Source organism: Eschscholzia californica, unplaced genomic scaffold (assembly GCF_041429995.1).
Source record: "Eschscholzia californica isolate CP2 unplaced genomic scaffold, dmEscCali1.0.p SCAF_8, whole genome shotgun sequence".
Lineage (NCBI taxonomy): Eukaryota > Viridiplantae > Streptophyta > Magnoliopsida > Ranunculales > Papaveraceae > Eschscholzia > Eschscholzia californica.
In genome coordinates, this window is record NW_028238505.1 from 232,501 (window position 1) to 242,500 (window position 10,000).

Below are 10,000 nucleotides of genomic sequence, written 5' to 3' on the forward strand. Positions count from 1 at the left end.
TTTTTGGAAACTAGGGTTTTGAAAAACCCTAGTGTCCGGCCAGGAAGCTTCCTGGCCGGACCGGGAGCTCCTGGATGCGTCCTCTGGACGCATCCAGAGCAGCTGCTGAGACGCGTCTAGGACGCGACCAGCAGCTGCGACAGAAGCTTCTGGACGCGTCTTGAAGACGCGTCCAGAGCAGCTGTTGGGACGCGTCTTGGAGACGCGACCAGCAGCTGCGGAGGGAGCTTCCTGGACGCGTCTAGGACGCGTCCAGAGCACTCGACCAGACGCGTCTTGGAGACGCGTCTGGGAGGTTCTGGGTGTCTCGGACTAGTCCGAGACACCTAGTGCTGGTCCGGTCCAGCATCAGACACGTCTAGGACGCGTCTGGTACATGGACTAGCGTCCTGGCTCCGGCCAGGACGAGACCAGGCCTTGATAGGCTTCGGCCAGGACATGCCGGCCTATGGGCCGTGCTATGTCCGGACCTTGTCCGAGCCCTTTTCTGGGCTTGGGCCGGGACTTGTCTAGGACTTGTCCCGGGCTTTTTCGAGGCTTTTCGGACCACAAAAAGGAACCATCATTCGAGTGGGAGTTTTTGCCAAAATTTCTTCCGATTCCAACCAAATAATTCCAAAATCAATCCGGGCCATCCAGAAGGCCAAAACGGATTTCTCTTTAAATTGATTTATGAAATCATTAAGAATCGAACCAATGTTTTTCCGAAATTGACCCGGGCTTTCAAAACCCGAAACGGAGTTTTTCTTAAAGATGATTTTAGAAATCATAAAAGATAAAACCGGAACGCACCACTAGTTGAATTCTTCGAATTTAGACTTAAGGTCCGTAATGTGACATGTGATGTCAACAAAAGTATCTCCCAAGATAATCATGCATATATAATTCTTAGCCTTGATATATTATATGATTGCATGTGATGTGAATGCGGGAAACTAGTATGGCCATAGATTTATATCTTTATTCTTGTTTTAAGCACGGATGGGTGCATGCTTTGTAATTAATTTTAATTTCAAGTTTATACGATCTGCGAATCGTTAGAGTCTTGTAATTAGAGTTTAGGGTCAATGAGTCCATTGAAGAAAACTCAAGGATGGAATCCAAAGGCGAGTGGGAGAAATCAATGGAGGTTCAAGGATGGAGATCTAGACGAACCAAAAGGCGAAACAAGAAGAAAACCAAAGGAGATTAGATCTTCTAGGTTAGGGGCCATACTAGGATCCATGTCTGCTTGATTTACTTTCTCGCGCGCATTTACTTACTTATTTACGCTTTATGTCGTGGATGTTAGTTAGGCTAAATAGTTCACTATAACAAACGCCAGACTAGCGTAAAAGTCCCCAAAAGTAATCTTGAGTAATCGCCTATCCAGATTAAGACACTCGTTGCGCCCTTGTTCGAGGAAGGTGGGTCGGCCTTCGCAGAGTACCTCCTCTACCTTGGGACAATGCGGGTAGGTCTATAGAAGAGGCCTACACGTCTAAATGGTTCTACTCAACGAGATCAGCAAGAGAGTCTTGGATACTCGAGGCAAAAGGATAGATTAGTCATTCATTAATGAAATCTATCAACCAAGAGTCATAAGGTATGATCAGTGAAGTAGTTCACTCACCCGGAACGACGGAGTCAAAGGGTAGGGCCTTCGTCCGCTTTACTCCGAAGAACTGGGGTCTTGGAATCACTTATTCAATCGGGGACGATTTTTTAATGTGGGAAAACTAAGTTTTTCAAAATGATAACGAGTTTAAAACTTTGCCATTTCTTTTATGTAGATGACAAAAGATATTTTCAACTTCCGCTCACTTCTCGACAAGGAGAAGCTAAATGAGCACAACTTCCTTGACTGGGAGAGGAACCTGGGAATAGTTCTCAGGATGGAAGGAAAGCAACATGTACTAGAAACTCCAATTCCTGTATTGGATGATAATTCGACTAAAGAAGAGATAGATGAAGAAAGGAGTGTGCGGAAAAAGGCAGAGCATGTAACTTGCTTAATGCTAGCAACCATGGAACCGACTCTGCAAGAGCAGTTCATAGACATGGATGCTTACTCCATGATGCGACAACTTCGGGAAATGTTCCAGAAACAGTCGAGATTGGAGAGGTTTGAAACCTCTAAAGCAATTATGGACATGCGCCTTGAAAAGGGAAAACCAGTTGGGCCTCATGTTCGTCAAATGATCAGGCTCATGGGCAAGCTGGCTAAACTAGGTTTCCCTTATAGCCAACAGACGGCTACCGACACTATCCTTCACTCCCTCCATAGTGGTTTTAATCAGTTTAAGATGAACTACAACATGAATGGATGGGATAAAACGTTGGAGGAACTTCATTCTATGCTTCTAACAGCCGAAAAGGACGTCGCTATAGTGGAGACTAAGAAGGACGTTCTTATGGTACAAAAGGACAAAGGGTTCAAGAAAGGTGGAAAACAGAAGAAGAAAACCGCGTCAAAAGGAAAAGGCAAACGAGTTGCCAAACCTAAAGACAAAGGTCCTCCTCCTGACACCAAATGTTTCTACTGTGATGGCAAAGGCCACTGGAAAAGAAACTGCCCTAAGTTCTTGGAGGACAAAAGGAATGGAACAGTGGCTTCCAATTCAGGTATAAACAGTTAACTTATCAAATACTGTAAAATTCCCAAACCTAGGTATATGATACCTAAAATTGCCCTATCATTGTGAATGTACAGGCGCAGCTGGGAACTGAGTATTTGGCTAAAGAAGACAAGATCCAAGAGGGAGCAGAAGCCTCGACTGCTAAGGATGCTGAAAGGGATCGAAGTCTACTTTAGGCACTATTCTAGATTAATAGTTTTTCTAGTTTTTTAACATCATCTCTGTACTAAGTATTACGGAGAATCAATAAAGAACTTTATTTCTAAATTGGGATGTTAATAAGTGCTAGATTTAACAAACTATACCAAAAGATTCTAAACTTGGTCAAAAACCTATAAGATAGGTTCATCGGAAAGGGATGAGGACAACAGGTCCACTATAACCAAAACATGAATCAAACTGACAAGAAAGAAAGTCTTGAGTCAGAAACAGAAATTGATCTTCAAACGTACTTCTAACCTATCCATATTTGGAGTGTCCAAAAGGATTAAGATGAAGAACACGAATCAAACTCTATCCTCCAAAATCCATTAGTCTAGACATAGCTTCTCACAAAACTACCAAAGTCCGTCTAAGCTTGTAAAGGCATTACAAAATTAGCTAAAGTCTGACGCAATTTCTTTAGAAGAAATTTGGGCTTTTTCCACAAGCAATCAAGAGAACAAAGTGTTTGTTGCTCATGATAGTATTCTTCTAATAATTAGCGCACCTAGTAATCTGGGAGAAAAACACTAATTATTACAAGAATAAGTGGGAGAAAAGTACAAGTCGATTTAATTCGATCATGAGAAAAATCATGGAGTTTCATGAAGAACAATCATGAAACTTGTACAAGACGATTAAATTCGACCAAGAGCAACAAACTGCGACTCCTTGGAAAAGGAAAGGTTAAAGATATGATCTTGTAAACCCACCGCACAAAAGCGAATGTCATTCGCAGGAGAACTCTCAAAGCGAGTGAAAGTGTCTCTAAAGGAATATCTCAAAGTAGTTGAGATAACTCCAAATTGTTGTTCAAAAGCCCTGAAAGGTCAAAATAAAATCTTAAAGACTCAGAAAATAAAGGTTATTTCTGAAGAGATAAAAGACCTGCGCAGAAACGGAAACTGACTCTAGATTTTGGCTAGAAGCCAAAATCATCGTGGAATCCATATCTCGTCAAGACATGAAGCTTGATAATTTAAGTCAACAGAAGACCTAAATTGGTTTTCCAAAATAGAAAACTGAGAAGGATGGAAACATTCATGTTTCCCGAAACGAGACAAGAAGAATAAAGATTCTTCCAATCAAGTTATGTCCACAAGCATGCTTAAGAAATCTATCGACGGATTAAAAGCACGCAAGAGTTAGAATCTTCGATTCAAAAGGCAATCAAAGAAGTTTGATTCCTGAGGAATGAAGAAAATCTTGAATCACGAAATTTCAAGAAGGTAAGTGGGAGTAAACAAACCTTCCGGGTCCGTATGCAGAGTACATACAAAAGATTGAGTACGACATAAGGTGTTGTATAACAGTAACGAACTGACTCAATAAAGGACCACACACAAAAGGATAAAATGCCATTTTGGGCATCTGAAGATCTATAAGCATAGATCAAAAGGATGATAGGATTAGAGAGACTCAGTACGCTGAGATGCTTGAGATCCGAAACAGAAAATCTAAGACTCGGAAAGTCTAAAAGAATTTCGACCCAAAAACTCATGACAGAGGGCGTTGCAAAAATCGGAGTCTGAAAAGACACCGATGAGCTAGCACGCATGAGAGAGACATTTATGTTCGAAAACATAAAGTCAATCATGTTGGACATGATTAGCATTTAAACATCCGAATTCGGATTGGAAAACCGAAACACTACTTAGTACATCCTAGAAGGCTAAAGGATGAAGTAGTACAAAATTGAACATGTCATCGTAGCAAACTTTCAGACATGGAAGGAAAGTAGGCTAAAAGTGTTTAAGCCGGGAACTGTTGCAAATACTACATAAAGAATTAAAAGCCTTAACTCTAGTAAAAGTTATTAGAAATTATCAAGGTTGAAGATAACCGTCTTCAAATTAATTGATAATTAGCAAAGTTTAAAACCGACTACCACGGTAGTCAAACTGAACTGTCACCTAAGACATAGTATGAGATTCATACACAGTCTAAGGCATGAGGTATAATTTTAAACCTCGACGAGTAAAACTGAGTGGGTAAAAAGAGTTTTACGGAAGAGGCTCAGATTTACAACTCTCGTTATCAGAAATAATAGAGTTATTTCACAAGTCGTCTAAATTTGGTTTAGTATTTAAACGACAGTCCATTGATGATAAAACATTCCGAATAGGTTTGTCAGATACGTGATCTGATGAATGAAACCCTATTAAGTGAACTTGGAATATTTATTATCAAATCCCTGGTCCAGGTCATTGCATGGACAACGATGACTCACGAAGACTAGCACGGGAGTCGATGGGATAGCGCAGTTTCATGGGCTATAGGAATAGTATATTCTATTCGACTACGTGGGTGTGTAAAAGGTTTATACACTGGATAACCCTCAAATGAGAAGTACATCACTCGTGATGAACGCCAATACTTCTCATAAAGACAATTGGAGAGATTCCTCAAAACATGAGTGCTCCACTCATCTTATGTAAGGAATGCCCGACTTTGGTTCCGTTAAACGCCGCGCCGTAAAAGGAGGTTATAAAGGCGGACACTGGGAAGGACAGGATAGACATGAAGTTAAGTGGGAGCGCAAGAATGGATTGTGTCACCCTAATCACATTAGGTACAAAGTGTCTCAAGGCCACTTGATGAGTAGCAACTGAAAATGCGTGGCCGCGCTCAAACGGATTAAAAGTTAATCGTTTGTCTTTTACAGTTGTACTCGGATATCAAGAAAGTCTGAATGACGTGACGTATCAGATGGGATACTAAATTGACACGGGAATCGAGGCATTGCACTTGTTCTAAGTCCAAGTGGGAGTCTGAAGGAGTTGAAGGAGATGTCCTTCGACCAAGGTGACAATGCGAACAATTTGTCGGATAGGACAATTGATGTGGAAGATCATCAAGTCCGATTGATTTAGGGATCGTAGAGTTGTAGCTAGAGACCAACTACGATCGTCGAATTACGAAGTAATTCGCGGCTAACTTCGATCGGATCCTACAACGGGTTACACATAAGAGTGACAAATTGATCTAGGATATGACTAGTGGGAGTGAGATATAATCATGGGAGTGTCCCATAAACATATCTCATAGGCCTAAAAAGGAATTAGGCAAAGATAGTACAAAAAGGCCAAAAGCAGGGTTTTTGGGCCTAGGCCGATTCGGGCACTTTTAGGGCTCGGATTGGGCTGATTTTTGGAGGGACGTTTCCTTATGTTATGAACATTAAATCTGCCAATTTTGGCTGGGTTTGGACGTCATCTCCTTAGGGAATTGAGAAAATACCAATAGTTGCTATTTTCGACTATTTCCCTAAATCTTATTCTAAAGGGTGTTTTGGGAAACCTAAAAGGAGGTGGATTCTTATTAGGGTTCTATATAAACACTCTTAGGGCAGAGAATAAGGTGTGGAATTTCTCTCTAAGCTTTCTTACTCTACCACATCAAGTAGAGAGGAGAAAGTGAGCTAATTCCCATTAACTATCTATCTAGTCAAGCAAGAAGAAGGTCTTCTTATTATCCAACCACCATTGGTGTGCTAGCTATACAACAAGGTGGGAGATCAAATTGATTGCTCGTGTCCCAAGTAGAGGAGCTACACTTGAAGCTCTTGGTCTTCTTCAATCAATTCAACTAGTTTGAGGGAAAAGCGATTAAGGTAATCCACTATCTCCATTAGATTAATTACTAGTTTTGCATGTGATCCTGGGAATACTAGTGTAGACATTAGATGTCATATTTCCGCTATAAACACTAGTAGAAGGGTATAAAACCCTTCAGAAATTTGAATGATGCGTCGCCGGCACGATGGCCGTGCGATCCGTCAAGTTATCATGAATCATCAGAGCAACGGGCAGAGCCCGCGTCGACCTTTTATCTAATAAATGCGTCCCTTCCAGAAGTCGGGGTTTGTTGCACGTATTAGCTCTAGAATTACTACGGTTATCCGAGTAGCAGGTACCATCAAACAAACTATAACTGATTTAATGAGCCATTCGCAGTTTCACAGTCTGAATTAGTTCATACTTACACATGCATGGCTTAATCTTTGAGACAAGCATATGACTACTGGCAGGATCAACCAGGTAGCATTCCTTCTCGAGACGCCCCGCGCGTCCGGGCCGTGAGGCCGCGGCCGCGCAGGGCGGTCGTCGTTCGGAAACCGTAGTGTCGGCGGGGGCTGGACCGAGGTCCCGCTCCCGTCCCTTCTTGCGCTCTGCGTCCGAGACATCTCGCGAGTCCCGCGATCCTGGGGAGGACGGCACGTTAGTGCCGTCTCTCGCAGGGGACGCGGGAAGCGCGGCGTCGGCCGACTCGCTCCGCATCGTGGCGGGCGAGGGGCAAATACGTGGGACTCAACTCGTTGCCTCCGCGGAAGGTATGCAGCACAGGAACCGTATATTGGCCCGGCACTCGAAGGTGTCGGGAGCCGACTGAACAGGAACGAGAGCCGAAGGTTCCCATGCGAACAGCAGGAAGCCCAACAGCACACTCGAACCAAACACCACTCACACGCCAACACGTCGTCGGACAGTCAACCGCCCGCGTCGCTCAAATGCGCTCCGCTCGCCCCGAAAGGCTGCAGAGGCGCAAGAGACCAACGCGGGACAGTCCCGGCCGACACGCTGTGCGTGAAAAATCCATCCAACTAGGTCGCGCCAAAGCTGCGCACGTCGCTTATCGGGAGCTGCCCCTTCAGCTCCCACGACGTGCGCTTCGCCATCGTGCTGCACCAAGGAAGCTTCCGAGGTGCAGCACTTTCGCATCTTTGGGGCCGGCTAGGGACTCTTGTGCCTAAGGAGCTTCCCCAGCAGCTCGGACACCTTCGGGGATGCTTCCCAAGTGTCCGGCATAGGCTGGGGACTTTTCGATTTTTGGCCCGTGGTGCCCCCCGGGCCCCCCCAGCAGCTCGGACACCTTCGGGGATGCTTCCCCAAGTGTCCGGCATAGGCTGGGGAGTTTTTGATTTTTTGGCCCGTGGTGCCCCCCCGGGCCCCCCCAGCCGCATCTTCGATTTCCCACGTCGGGGATGAGTTGGCAACTCTTGGAAGCTTCCCATCCACCCCCGTGCCGAGCTTTGCCCTTGGGATGCCTTATGTTGCATCCCAAGGGCCAAGGCACCTGCCAGCCCAAGGGCTGTGCACGGCCTGGGGAGGGAGCTCACCCCTCCCCTATATAGTGCAAAGTTATTGTTTTCCCTATTTTCACAAGGAAACATCAAATTTTTAACCAAGCATACTCGGCCTTTGCTCCTTCGTTACTCGTCCAAATCCAACAAACTTGCATTCGTTGGAAAGGTCTTTTCACAAGGATTCTTTTGATATATAATAATAGCGATTCCGATAAATATTTATTTTTTTATGAATTTTTAAGTGAATAAACAATTAAAAATTCAAAAAAAATAGAAAAAAAATATTTTTTTCCCGATTCTTTCTCCAATATTCCTGATAAATACCCACACACCCACATATGGAGTTTGGTCGAAAATGCTCGAGTGGATATCGAGATGTCCGACGAAGCACCACTTGGAAGGGCCGAGGCACGGGACGCCCGAGCTGTTGCTCGGGTCGGCACGGGACGCGCATGGGACAGCCCGGGACGGCATGGGACGCCCTCGCTACAGCTCGGGACGGCCAGGTACGCCCGAGACTTGGCTCGGGACGGCCTGGGACGCCCTCGCCATAGCTCGGGACGGCCTGGGACGCCCGAGACTAGGCTCGGGACGGCCTCGGCACAGCTCGGGACGGCCTGGGACGCCCTTGCCACAGCTCGGGACGGCATGGGACGCCCGAGACTTTGCTCGGGACGGCCCGGGACGCCCTTGCCACAGCTCGGGACGGCCTGGGACGGCCTCGGCACGGCTCGGGACGCCCTGGGACGCCCGAGACTTTGCTCGGGACGGCCTGGGACGTCCGAGACTTTGCTCGGGACGGCCTGGGACGCCCGAGACTTGGCTCGGGACGGCCTGGGACGCCCTCGCTACAGCTCGGGACGCCCTGGGACGGCCTCGACACAGCTCGGGACGGCCTGGGACGTCCGAGAATTTGCTCGGGCCGGCCTGGGACGCCCGAGACTTGGCTCGGGACGGCCTGGGACGCGCTCGGCACAGCTCGGGACAGGCCGGGACGCCCGAGCCGAGCTTCGGGTCGCACGAAATCTCTTCGTATTCCGACATATTAGAAGCTTCCCATCATGTAGTAGGCCGAGCTTTGCCCTTTGGATGCCCTATGGTGCTTGGCGAGCACTAGGGAACGTGCCAGCACAAGTGCTGTGCACGCTCTGGGGAAGGAGCTCAACCCTCCCCCTTATAGTGCAAAGTTATTGTTTTTCCTATTTTCACAAGGAAACATCAATTTTTTAACCAAGCATACTGGGCCTTTACTCCTTCGTTACTCGTCGGAATCCAGCAAACTTATACTCGTTGGAAAGGTCTTTTCGCAAGGATTTTTTTGATATATTATAATAGCGATTCCGATAAATATTTATTTTTCTATGAATTTTTAAGTGAATAAACACCGGAAAATTCATAAAAAATAGAAAAAAAAATATTTTCTTCCGTTTCTTTTCTCCAATAATTCATAAATAATACCTCAATAGTATTAATGAAGAGAGAGTCGAAATGGCCCGGGTGGATTTCGAAATGTCCCACGACCCCATAGAATGCACGGGCCAGCCGAGCCAAAAGAATGGGACGCGCACGGGACAGCATTGGTCAGGCTCGGGACGGCACGGGACAGCACGGGACGCGCATGGGACAGCACGGGACGCGAATGGGACGGCCTTGCTAAGGCTCGGGACGGCATGGGACAGCACGGGACGCGAATGGGACGGCCTTGGTGAGGCTCGGGACGGCACGGGACGCGCAAGGGACGGCCTTGGTGAGGCACGGGACGGCCTTGGTCAGGCTCGGGACGGCATGTCACGGCCCTGGTGAGGCTCGGACGGCACGGGACGCGCATGGCACGGCACGGGACGGCCTGGGACGGCCATTGTGAGGCTCGGACGGCACGGGACGCGCATGGGACGGCCTTGGCGAGGCTCGGGACGGCATGGGACAGCACGGGACGGCCTCGGCACAGCTCGGACGGCACGGGACGCGCATGGGACGGCCTTGGCGAGGCTCGGGACGGCATGGGACAGCACGGGACGGCACGGGACGGCCTCGGCACAGCTCGGACGGCACGGGACGGCCTTGGCGAGGCTCGGGACGGCATGGGACAGCACGG